Source organism: Lithobates pipiens, unplaced genomic scaffold (genome assembly GCF_037356315.1).
Source record: "Lithobates pipiens isolate NorthernLeopardFrog02 unplaced genomic scaffold, aLitPip1_a1.2 Scaffold_8, whole genome shotgun sequence".
In the NCBI taxonomy this organism is placed as follows: domain Eukaryota; kingdom Metazoa; phylum Chordata; class Amphibia; order Anura; family Ranidae; genus Lithobates; species Lithobates pipiens.
In genome coordinates, this window is record NW_027507903.1 from 453178519 (window position 1) to 453191981 (window position 13463).

The window sequence follows — 13463 nt, forward strand, 5'->3', positions numbered from 1 at the left end:
CCCACAAATGCCCCCTGACCTCCCCATATTGGCACCTTCATGTACATACCAGTTGCTGTCCAGCTAGTGCCCTGATGGGACCAGCACCCCACCTTAGAACCACGGTTGGTGAATGGGGGGGGCTGGAACAAAGCAGGTCTAGGGCTGGCAGAACTCAATACTGGCAACCTATTGCATTAATCACTCAATATAACTACACAAATACAATCTTCCTATGCATAACCTGTGTCACAGTCATAAGGTCATCGTTTAGCACAAGTCTCTAGCCCAGGCACGGTTTGTTGATCTTTGCATGGATGTATAAATGCATGAAAAGTAAAATGGTAAGCTGGGATTAAGACTGCTGCCTATCCATGCCACCTACCAGTGTCCATAAGTGCTGCATATTAGTGTAGCCTCATCAGCGCACATCAGTGAAGGAGAAAAATTATTTTTATTTACAAAATTTGTTATTTTTTTTGAAAATTATTTTTATTGTTTTCGAGAAAATATTTAAAACGGAGCCTATTGTGCATAGCCCTAAACCAAGGCATCTTAATACTATCAAAACAGTTGGTACGCTCTAACCGCCAATAGGACTCCTACCAATCGATCCTCCTAGACATTCTACAATGCTTGACTCATAGGATGATAAAATACACCCTCTTCCAGCTCCAGACAGCAGGAGTGACTCCCCTGAATAGAACAGAAATGCAATGCCATTGGCAAGTACTTTACCAAAAATAATAAGTCTTCCAGGCAATCAACGTTTGTATAGGGGGATTCCCGCTAAATGTTCCACACTTTATGAAATTTCTTGGTACAGCCAAGTATGTAGTTTTGTGTAATTGAAGGGCTGAATTAATCAAATGTTTCCAGAGGTAATTGATGATGGAGCGGGGGGATTTCCATTTTAGGACAATGGCTTTACGGCCATGGTAAAGTATCATCCCTAAGAGGGTTCTAACTGCCTGGGTACGAGCCAGAGGAGTTACAAGGCCCAGCAGACAGATATCCACTGTCAATGGGATTTGGACTGTAGTGACTGCTAGAAAAGTTGCTGCAACCACAGTCCAAAAGGTCTCAACCAGGGAACATTTCCAAAAAATATGAATAAAATCTGCTTCCAGTGAAGCACACCTCCAACAGGAATCGGGTGTCAATGGGTTTATTTTGTGTAGGCGCATGGGCGTAAAATAATGTATGATTTTGAACTGGACTAGTCCCTGGCTGAAACTAACTGTGAGAATGAACACTCCCACATTTCCTCCCACTCCTCCGAGTCTAGTGTGGGGAAATTCGTCTCTCACCTGGCTTTTAGAGCATCTAGGCCCATGTGTACATTGGGTAAAAACACTTTATAAATGCCGGACAAGGGCTTGGGTAGAGATTCACCCCTGACCGATTTCTCTAAACTTGAAGTATAAAAGACCAACTAGGAATTATCGAATTGAGTATGGAAGGCGTGCCTAAGTTGCAGAAACCTAAAGAAATGTGAATTAGGGAGTTTGTATTTGCGTTTTAGCTCTTCAAAAGTTTTTAGTTGACCCCAGCACATATTTGACCCACATATTTAATACCTTTTGAGTGCCCACACACTGGGATCAGGTATTGACATTAATTCCGATAATCTCAGATTGTACTAAAGAGGTGGTGAAATATGTCCAGGGGGTACAGGATGTAGAGAATTCGCTGCCAGACATTTACAACAGAAACTAAGAAAAACTTTTTTTTTTTTTAATTCTCTCTTTTTTAATTTGTTTAGCAAAAAATAAAAACACAGTGGTGATTAAATACCACAAAATCTATCTTAGTATTGTCACCTGGGGGGATAGTATTGCATTTCTCAGTACCCACCAAATACTTTACTATCTGGTTTATTTGGGCTGTTTTTTTTTTTTTTTTTTTTTTTAACCACTAGATGTGTATGCTTTAGCTGAATGATGGCCACAGTGCAGACCTGAATTTCCAGGCGGCCGTCATATGACACGCACTGCTCTGATCACTGAGACTTGGGTGATCGCCGATCTGAGTAAGAGGCCAATGACAGCTGATCACATGATATAAACAAAAACTGACAGCGTGTGGAGAAAAAAAAGCAGATCACTGGCTCATCTGCAAGGGACATCGGTCCCGAATAGAAAGAGGCAATTATGCCTCATCTGTGCACACTAGTACCCCCTACCAGTGCCACCTGCCAGTGCCCACTGGTGCCACCAAAATGCAACAGTGCTGAAAGCTGAAAATTGGTCTGGACAGGAGGGGGGTTTAAGTGCCCAGTAAGCAAGTGGTTAAAGCTAAACTCCAAGCAGATATAAAAGACGCACATTATTCAATGAATAAAAACAAGTAGCCAGTCAGGTGAAATGCAGTGCAAGAGAGAGCAGAGTAATAGAAAGATGAACTTGTCAGTGTTCACTGTCCCTTCACAGGTTGGTGCTAGGGAGGTGAAAGAGAAACTGTAGCACAGAAAGATCAGATCACCTCCCCTGCTAGAAAAAACAGCCAAACACATCCAGCGCGCAGTGGCCCTCAACAGAGGGATGCCCAAACCAGTGACACATACATGCTCAGTCCAATGTCCAGTGAATGCAACCCTCTGTGCATAGTGGTATCCAGTGTGGAACTACAAAAACAAAAAAGGAAATGTGCAAACCCCTGGTGCGTTACCCGAGGAAAAATGTATTTATTAAAATGAAAAGAAACCAATAAAATGCATACCCACAAAAGTACAGAGTGTACAGCATGTAAGTGGAAGGATGACATGAGGTAGGTGTGCAAGTGCTTCTAAAACCTCACATTAGGCACACTGACGTGTTTCGGGGGGCACACCCTCTTCTTCAAAGCTGTGCTGACCGGCACCACAAAATGCCTAGTGTTTAAATACAGCAGTGCACAAAGCAGTACAGATAAAGAAAAAAACAAGTTTGTTTGTATGTGTTTATGAACAAACATATGACAATCCGTGGGGAGGTTTTACCTGCACAAATGTATTGCTGGTGGGACACAGCAGAGAGCCTGGACATCAGGGACACATCTGTGCTCGGTCTTCATGAATTGCCGGTGCAAGCATCGGCGGGCCATCAACTGGCTGTGGAGCGCAAGCCGCTGGGATTACACAAACCGGAAGTACGGCTTCACTTCCGGTTTGCAGGATCCCGAAGGCTGGCCCACCGATGCTTGCACCGGCAATTCATGGAGACACAGCACAGATGGATCCCTGGTGTCCAGGCTCTCTGCAGTGTCCCACCAGCAAATAATATATTGGCAGTAAAAACGCCCTTATATACAGTATGTAGTTCATCTGTGTATTATCCGTTTGCCTGGAGTTCATCTTTATATGCTTATTAAACATAACATCTTTTATATATTAATCAGCCAGAGTATTTATGACTTTATTTATCAAGACATATACAGTTTACACCAAATACGGATATCGGTATATCACTAATGTACAGAGATATAATGTTGGCATTCAAAGTATAGATAATAACTATAACATATGATTTTGCAGGAGTAGAACAGTTTTTATATTTTTATGTTCTAAAAAAAGTAAGGGGAAGTTATTCAAGAGCAAAAGTCAGTTGGTTTGAGCATTCATTATTTATCAGTAGATAAATAAAAAAATTACCAGAAAGGGGAATTTATGGTTGTGGTCATGTTTGAGTGCAGAAAAAGACTTTGAAAAAAATTCAACATATTTGTTATTGGGAGGAAAAAAATAGGGAAAATAGAGGGGGAGAAATCAGATGTGTATAGCCCAGGGTTGAGTGCTCAGGAATTTTTACTGAATGCAAGTTGTTCATGCCTTACCAACAGAGATGGCTCTAGCTTACTGTGTTTGTGAAGATACGTCTAGTATATGCTTCTATTGCAAAATTTTGGGGGGTGCTACATCTCTATTAGAGAAGCATAATATTTTCTTTATCATACATCACGGGACACAGAGCACCAAATAATGACTATCTGGGTTTATATGCTACCTTCAGGTGATTGGACAATGGCAACCAATAGTAAGAAGGTTCCTCCCATATAACCCTCCCACACAGAAAGTATCTTAGTTTTTTGCCAGTATCTTTAAGGTGATGGTCACGGCTGTCTTCAAATTTCTTCAATGATGTCCCAGTGAGGATGTTATATCAGATCCATTCAGATGGCAAAAAGGTTAAAATGAATGGTACCCGAGCCTCACCTCAAGAATGGGGTTTTGCCTATAATGTGTCCTATATGGCGCTGGACCCTTGTTCAATGGTATTCCTGGTCTTAATTGCCCAAGGGAACCTATAAGGTGCCTTACAGGTCCAAGGGTGTGGACCCCAAAAAAATGGGGGACCTGGTCCTTGAAGGTCCTCAGAGGCGCTACCCGCCGTGATGGGGGAAGATTGGGCCTGTCTCAGGTGTGGACGGTGAGTACTCCCTCTGGGATGCCTTAATATTATGTTTCTGTATGTCAACAAGAGATCCTAGGTGCGCCATTGTGTCCTACTGTGTCTGATGTTACAGGATGACAGCCGGCTGTGTGCACTTATGCTGTATGTGTCCCGCATGTGCGCCAGGGCCTCGTGCGCATGCACCAGGACAGCGTGTGCCAGAGCTGTGCACGTGTACCATGTGCATCGCGGGCATGCGTCTGTACCGCGTGCGTCGCAGGGCCATGCATGGGAGTGTACATGTGCCACAGAGGTTGTGCGGTGCGCAGGCGTGCTCCCTGTGCGCGGCGATGCTGGTTCTCGGCATCATGGACGCTATAAGAAGCAGGGGCTCTGGAAACGTGCGGTTGAGACTCATAGGTTTGGGACATGTGAGTGTACAGTTGCAACAAGTTTGAAGGGTCTTTTTATCGTATGAGGCCTTGAGGGAAAAATAGCAGGTATGATTGCCACAGTAACACAGGGAGGAAAGAAGTGTCATAGATCTCCTGAGCCTGGCCCCAGTGGAGAGTCATTTGAACACCAGGACTCTTTTAGCAAGATGGGTCCAGATGATCTGGAACCAGAATGGACAGAGGATGTGGAGGAAGTGGCCACAAAGGATAAGGAGGGGCTGAAGATTCCTCGGCGGAGGATTCGAGTTCTGAGGGACCAATTTCAGCCTCCCAGTCCCAGAAATTGTTTATTCAGTCTCTAGCTTAAATGGTAAGAGCTGGGTTTAAATTACTCCCGGTTCAGGAGCCCGGACTCTCCTGTTCTACTTTGGGATCCTTGCGACCTCAGCAAGGCTCCCAGGTGTTCCCTTTGCATCCATTATTGGAGCAGGTGATTTATGCTGACTGGGACCTCCAAAGAGGTTTTCCCTTTTATATCCTATTGATGAGAAATTCAGGAAGAAGTGGGTTACACCTTTGGTGGATGCAGCCATTTCTTCAGTTAATAAAAGCTTAACCTGTCCTGTGCATAATGCTCAGGTATTTAAGGATCCAGCAGATAAAAAACTGGAGTCCTTGTTAAAAGCTTCCTTTACGGTTGCTGGATCAGCGGTACAACCAGCGGTGGCAGCTATCTGTATTTGGCAGTACCTGATGGATAATTTTAAAAGGCTGGTTAGGAGCCTACCTTTTCAGGAGGAATCTACTGACGAATTGTTAGAGCTTCCTCGCGCTTTATGTTTCGCAGTAGATGCATTAAAGGACTCGATTCAGATGTCCCGTTTTGCACTACTACCGTAAAGAAGGATGGAATATGGGACCTTGGGATAACAGGTCCGGACGGCATGAGAGACACAATGGGTCTCCCACTGCCATCTTCACAATCTCTGTGTGCCACGACCTCCTGGGGCAACCAGGATGACTGTTTTTTGTTCTTCCTGAATCCTGCGTAGCAGGTGCGACAAAATCCTGGATTGGAGGGAAGACATAGATTAGGGAATACTGATTCCAGGGAATCACCAACGCGTCTGTCTCAACAGCGAGTGGTCCTTGGTCCTGGACATAAACCTGTCCAGCTTGGCATTGAATCTGGATGCCAGAAGGTCCACGTCTGGGATCCCCCAGTGCTGGCAGATTTGAAGAAAGACTTCGGGATGAAGGGACCACTCCCCTGGCAACAATTGCTGGCGACTTAGGTAATCTGCCTGCCAATTGTCCACACCCGGTATAAAGACCACTGAAAGAAACGGCACATGCCTCTCTGCCCAAGTTAATATATGATTCACTTCCTTTTGGGCTGCCTCCTTGGTGGTTGATGTATGCTACCACCGTGGAGTTGTCGGACTGGACTCTGACAGGAAGACCCCGCAATCTAGATGTCCAGAATAGGAGAGCCAGCCGGGCAGCCCGAATCTCCAACAGATTAATGGGTAAGGTCTTCTCCGCTTGGGTCAAAAACCAGCAACTTAAAAAGCGGAAAATCCTTTCCGCCTGTGGCCTCAAAAGTGGTGACTACTGACGCCAACCATCTCGGGTGGGGAGCAGTCCTGGAGGAGGCTTCCGTCCAGGAAGTATGGTCCCAAGTGGAGAAGACCTTACCCATCAATCTGTTGGATTCGGGCTGCCCGCCTGGCTCTCCTATTCTGGACATCCAGATTGTGGGGTCTTCCTGTCAGAGTCCAGTCCGACTGGACCAGTCAGCAGGATTCAGGAAGAACAAAAACCAGTGATCCTGGTGGCTCCAGGTTGGCCCAGGAGGTCATGGTACACAGAGATTATGAAGACAGCAGTGGGAGACCCATTGTGTCTCCCATGCCGTCCGGACCTGTTATCCCAAGGTCCCATATTCCATTCTTCTTTATGGTTGCTAAATTTGATGGCATGGCTATTGAGACCAGAATACTAAAAGACAGTGGTATTAGAAGTTCAGTCTTGTCTACTCTGATAAACGCATAGAAACCAGTTTCTATAAGGATTTACTATGGGGTCTGGAAGTCTTACATTTCCTGGTACGAGGTGAGGAAATGGCAGGGTCCTCGCCTTTCTTCAAACAGGAGTTGATGTTACCCTAGCTTTAAGGACCATAAAAGGTCAAATCTCAGCCTTATCGTTTTTTTTCCAGAGGCCAATTGCATCCCATTCTTTAGTGTAAACCTTTGTCAAAGGGGTAACGCACTTGAGGCCACCAGTAAAACCACCCTTAAATCCCTGGGACCTGAACTTGGTACTATCAGTCTTACAGGCTCAACCATTTGAGCCTATTAAGAATATTCCTGTGATCCTATTGACTAGGAAATCTGTCTTTTTGGTGGCCATAACCTCGGCTAGAAGGCTGTCAGAATTGGCAGCCCTTTCTTGTGAGGAACCTTTTTATTCTTACATCCGGATAAGGTGGTCATGCGCCCCCTGTCCGGATTTTTTGCCTGCTTTCCAGTTTTCATTTGAATCAGGATATCATTCTGCCTTCCTTTTTTCCAAATCCTAAGACTAAGTAAGAAAAATAGCTTCACTTACTAGATGTGGTAAGAGCAATCAAGGTTTACTTGAGGATGTCTGCTCCATTTCAGAAAACTGACTCCCTTTTTGTCCTGTTGGAGGGTCCTAAGAAAGGACAGGCAGCAACTAGTTTAACCATCTCTATATGGATTCGCCAGGTCATTATCCAGGCTTATGGTTTAAAGCACAAGGTCCCATCTCAGTATCTAAAAGCTCACTCCACTAGAGGAGTTAGTACATCATGGGCAGTGCGCCAGCAGGTGTCTGTGGCTCAGGTTTGCAAAGTGGTCCCTTGGTCTTCGGTTCATACATTCACCAGGTTTTATCAGGTGGATGTTAGATCTCAAAAGGAGTTTTTGGCCGCAGCATGATGCAAGCAGGCTTATAAATCCTGGGTCCGGATGGGGTCTAGGAATACCATGTCCCCCCCCCCCAAAATGCATTGCTTTAGGAAATCCCAGATAGTCATTATTTGGTGCTCTGTTTCCCATGATGTATGATAGAAAAAAAATTGATTTTTAAAACAGCTTACCTGTAAAATACTTTTATTGAAGTACATCACAGGACACAGAGGTCCCCCCCTTCTTTTCTGGGATCTTCATTGCTTGGTACTTCCCGTGTGGGAGGGGTTAAATGGAGGAACCTTCTTACTATTGGTTGCCAGTGTCCAATCACCTGAAGGTAGCATATAAACCCAGATAGTCATTATTTAGTGCACTGTGTTCCGTGATGTACTTCAAGAAAATGATTTTACAGGTAAGCTGTTTTAAAAATAAATTTTTTGCAGCATTGATTAAAAACCTAAACATATTTTTTAAAGCACTGCAAGCAGGCAGTTTTTTTTTATTGTGGAGGAGATATGCTGTGTCTTTTCTGCAATAAGACACCCTTACATGCCTGATTTCAGGCTTCTATTGCATGCACACTGAGCTGAACTTGCATGAGATGATGTCTTGCTCCTTGACCAATCAAGAAGGTGCTTTCCAGCACCCTGAAGAAGACGACAGTGGCCGGCAAGGTATTCATTGTTGGTGTATGGTGATTCATGAGAGTCATGCAAAAGATAACAACATGGTTCTGAATGGAAAGATGTATCCATAATGCTCAAAATCCACTTATGAACTTGGGTCCAGAAGGGTTGAATAAGAAGAAAGGTGCATTAGATGTTTAAGACTTGACCTACAGCAGAGATTGCATTGCCAACATTAATTTGATACTTCTGGGAAGATCTCATCTAAGTTTTAAAAGGGAAGTACTGTATGAGAATCCGTTTTTCTATTATTTTAAATCATACTTGAAGGAGGAGAAAGAGTTAACATGACTGAAACTTGAATATAGCTGACAGGACTAATCTCTTATTTTAGGGTCTTGTTTTTCACGATGACCACAGTATAGATAAGGTCTGGTAAAAACTGGTTTTGAAATGATGTCTTCAGACAAAATCAGATCATCAGCATTACTTAGTTAAATTATGTTTTTAGATAATATCAACCGTCAGCTAAAACACTAGTTTAAGACTATGTCTGAGAGGCTATATGTTTGTATAAGGATTATGTGTAATGTGATGAACTATGTCCTCCCTCCCTCCTTCTCTGTAAGTTGTGTAATATTCTTTGTTTATAATTTGTATAAAGATGCAAGTCTTACCATTAAAGCCAAGCATTCATTCAATAACTGTCTCTTGTCTTGTGCATTGAATGCTTCCGGAGCTCCGAAAGAATTCTACCGATTGTCCCAGGTCTAAGCAGAATTAACCCTTACAATAATTAACTAGCTGGATGCAGCATCAGTTCCCGGCTGGCTTTAACACTGAGAACTGATCGATCTAACACCACTGATCGCTCAGTTTTTGCAGCTCTCTGCTCTGACCCCCTCCGGCACTCACTGGAGTGCTGGGCTGTGGAGGGGTTGATAGTGGCCGGCTCAGCCTCTTAACGGCTCACTGAGAGGCTGAGCTGGGTCGGTCCAGGCTCGGCAAAATCGTGACAGTGAAGTCAGGATCCGCCCACATGCTCTGTGACTTCAGGTCTCAGGGAACCCCTGTATAAAAATTACACCCAATGGCATACTAAGCATATTTGACCCCCAGGATTAAACCTCGGTTACCACCTCCTCTATGCAACAAAATTATTATCTGTAATAAATCATGAAGTGAACCAATAATTACATTGTAGGTCAGTGGGAGAATTCTGTTCAAACAGGTCATGTAAATTGTCACAATTTCTTCCTCTTGTTAAGGAAGGCTGGCCTATACATAGCCCTATATACAGTGGGTATAGAAAAGAATCCCCTATAAAATAATCACATTTTGTTGCTTTACAGCCTGAAATGAAGACAGACACTTTTTTTGTTTTATCCAGCTGTATTTACTCAGTGCAACTTATAACATCCAAGTGAAAGATATAACACTAACCTGTTAGAAAAAAAATCAAAAAACAGAATCACTTAAAAAGGATCACGCCCCCTCCTAAAAATTACTTGTAAAATCAATCAGGTGTAGCTAAGCACCTTCTCAATGGCACACAAAGCCATTTGACTGTCAATTGTGATCATTTTTATTAGCTCAGCATGACAAGAGCTTTCCTGGAGCATTTCATTCCCTGGTAGTACAACTGAATCAAACAATCAATTATGGGGGGCAAGTCACTGTCAAAAGATCTCCGGGATAAAGTTGTGGACAGGCACAAGTCAAGAGATGCATACAACAAAAAAATTCAAAGGCATTATCAATGCCTAGAGGAACAGTGAAATCTATTATTAGGAAGTAGAAGGTATTTGGTACAACACAGACCCTCCCTGGACCAGAATGCTGCTCCAAACTGCATGAAAGAGCCCGGAGGATACCTGTCAGAGAGGCTACCAAAAGGTCTACAGCAACTCTGAAGCAGTTGCAGGAATTTACGAAAGAGTGGTCATTGTGTGCATGTGACAACATCACAAATTCTCCACAAATGTGGCATGTATGGGAGGGTTGCAAGAAAAAAAGCCACTCCTCAGGAAAGGCCAAATGCAGTTATGACTGCGCTTTGCCAAAACGCACCTTGAAGATTCTGAGGCCACATGGAAAAAGGGGTTATGGTCAGATGAGACTAAAATTTTATTATTTGGCCTCAACACTAAATAACACCATTCCTACAGTAAAGCATGGAGGTGGTAATATTCTCTTATTGGAGAATTTCTCTGCAGCAAGGACCAGAGCACTTGTCAGGATAGAAGGAAAAATGTATAAAGGAAAATCTGTGGGCCTCTGACAGAAAGTTGTCAATGGGAAGAAGGTTTACCTTCTAACATGACAATTACCCAAAGCACACAGCAAAAATGACCACACGGTGGTTAAAGGAGAAAAATGTGAATGCCCTTGCATGGCTTAGTCAGAGCCCAGACTTAAATCCCATTAAAAATCTGTGGAATAACTTGAATACTGCAGTCCACCAACAGTTACCATCAAATTTAACTGAACTCGAGCAGTTCTGCAAAGAAGAGTGTGCAAATATGGCAAAGTCTAGATGTGCAAAGTTAGTAGAGACCTATCCCAACAGACTAAAGGCTGTAATTAAAGCAAAAGGTGGTTCAACAAAATACTGACACAAGAGGGATCCCTTTTCAAACTCAGTGATTCTGTTTTTGAATTTTTTTATTTTTTTTCTGACATGTTGGTGTATATCTTTCACTTGGATGTTATAGGTTACACTGAGTAAATACAGCTGGAGAAAACAAACACTGGGAGTTATTTACGAAAGGCAAATCCACTTTCTACTACAAGTGCACTGCAAGTGCACTTGTAAGTGCAGTCTCTGTATATCTGAGGGGAAGATCTGAAATGAGGGGAAGCTCTGCTGATTTTATCATCCAATCATGTACAAGCTAAAATGCTGTTTTTTATTTTCCTTCTATGTCCCCCTCAGATCTACAGCGACTGTACTTGAAAGTGCACTTGCAGTACAAAGCGGATTTGTCTTTAGTAGGTCAACCCCACTGTGTCTGTCTTCATTTTAGGCTGCAAAGCAACACAATGAGATTATTTTAAAGGGGGTGATCCTTTTCTATACCCACTTTATATATGCGACAATACCTCTTACTTTTGAAAGATATGTCAGAATTTCTATCCCATGATTGTGCAGTTGGCTCCCTTCTGAAAGTTGCTACAATGTTTGCAGTATATATATATATATATATATACTTACCTTGAGAGTTTTTTTCCCCTAAGAAAACTGATTTCCCTTTGATTTTCAGTTTTAAGCGGGGTATGCCTTTAACCACCTCAATACAGTGCACTTACACCCCCTTCCTGCCCAGACCAATTTTCAGCACTCTCAGAGTTTGAATGACAATTACTCAGTTATGCAACACTGACTGTACCAATATGAAACTTGCGTCCTTTTTTTCACACAAATTAGCTTTCTTTTGGTGGTATTTAATCACTAATGGGTTTTTTATTTTTTGTGCTATAAATAAAAAAAGACCGTAAATTTTGTGAAAAAAATGCCATTTTCTTTGTTTCTGTCATAAAATTTTGTTAATTAGTAATGCATACAACAAATTACACCCCAAAATACATTCTGCTACTCTTCCCGAGTATGGTGATACCACATGTGTGAGACTTTTACACAGCATGGCCACATACAGAGCACCAACATTGAAGTAGTACCTTCAGACATTCTAGGAGCATAAATTACAAACCTCATTTCATTCCTACCTATCACACTTTTGAAGGTTCTTGAGCACCAGCCCAGTGGAATTACCCACAAAATAACCCCATTTTGGAAAGCAAACACCCCAACATATATTCTATGAGGCATGGGCTGCAGATAGGTACTCGGGTACTCTGTTGGGCTGCTGACAGGTACTTGGTTACTCTGATGGGCTGGTGACAGGTACTTGGTTACTCTGATGGGTTGGTGACAGGTACTCGGTTACTCTGATGGGCTGTGACAGGTACTCGGTTACTCTGATGGGCTGATGACAGGAACTTGGGTACTCTGATAGGCTGGTGACAGATACTCAGGTCCTCTGATGGCCTGGTGACAGCTACTCAGGTACTCTGATGGGCTGGTGACAGGTACTCAGGTACTCTGATGGGCTACAAATAGGTACTCGGGTACTGCTGGGCTGGTGACTGGTAATCAGGTACTATGAAGGGTGGTGACAGGTACTCGGGTACTCGGTACTCATATAGACTGTGATAGGTACTCGGGTACTCATATGGACTGTAACAGGTACTTGGGTACTCTGATGGACTGTGACGGGTACTCGGGTACTCAGATGGGCTGTGACAGATACTCAAGTACTCAGATGGGCTGTGACAGGTACTCGGGTTACTCTGATGGCCTGGTGACAGAATCTTGGTTACTCTGATGGGCTGATGACAGGTACTCGGGTACTCTGATGGGCTGGTGACAGGTACTCGGGTCCTCTGATGGCCTGGTGACAGCTACTCAGGTACTCTGATGGGCTGGTGACAGGTACTCAGGTACTCTGATGGGCTACAGATAGGTACTCGGGTACTGATGGGCTGGTGACTGGTAATCGGATACTATGAAGGATGGTGACAGGTACTCGGTACTCATATGGACTGTGATAGGTACTCGGGTACTCATATGGACTGTGACAGGTACTTGGGTACTCTGATGGACTGTGACGGGTACTCGGGTACTCAGATGGGCTGTGACAGGTACTCAAGTACTCAGATGGGCTGTGACAGGTACTCGAGTACTCGGATGGGCTGTGACAGGTACTCAAGTACTCAGATGGGCTGTGACAGGTACTCGGGTACTCGGATGGACTGTGACAGGTACTCGGGTACTCTGATGGACTGCAACAGGTGCTCGGGTACTCAGAAGGACTGCGACAGGTACTCAGGTACTCAGGTACTCTGATGGACTGTGACAGGTACTTTGATGGGTGATGACAGATTCTCTTTATTGGGGGGTGCAATCAGTGTGATTGGTGTACACTGTAGGCGGTAATGAGATGTCACCGCAATCTCCTCCTCACACACGATCGGTGTGTGAGGTGGAGAACCCGGTAACATCTTGTTACCGGGGTTTGTTGACATTTAGTGATCGGCTGTGAAAGGATCACAGCCGATCATGTGGTAAACAGCCACCAGCCAATGGCTGTTTAC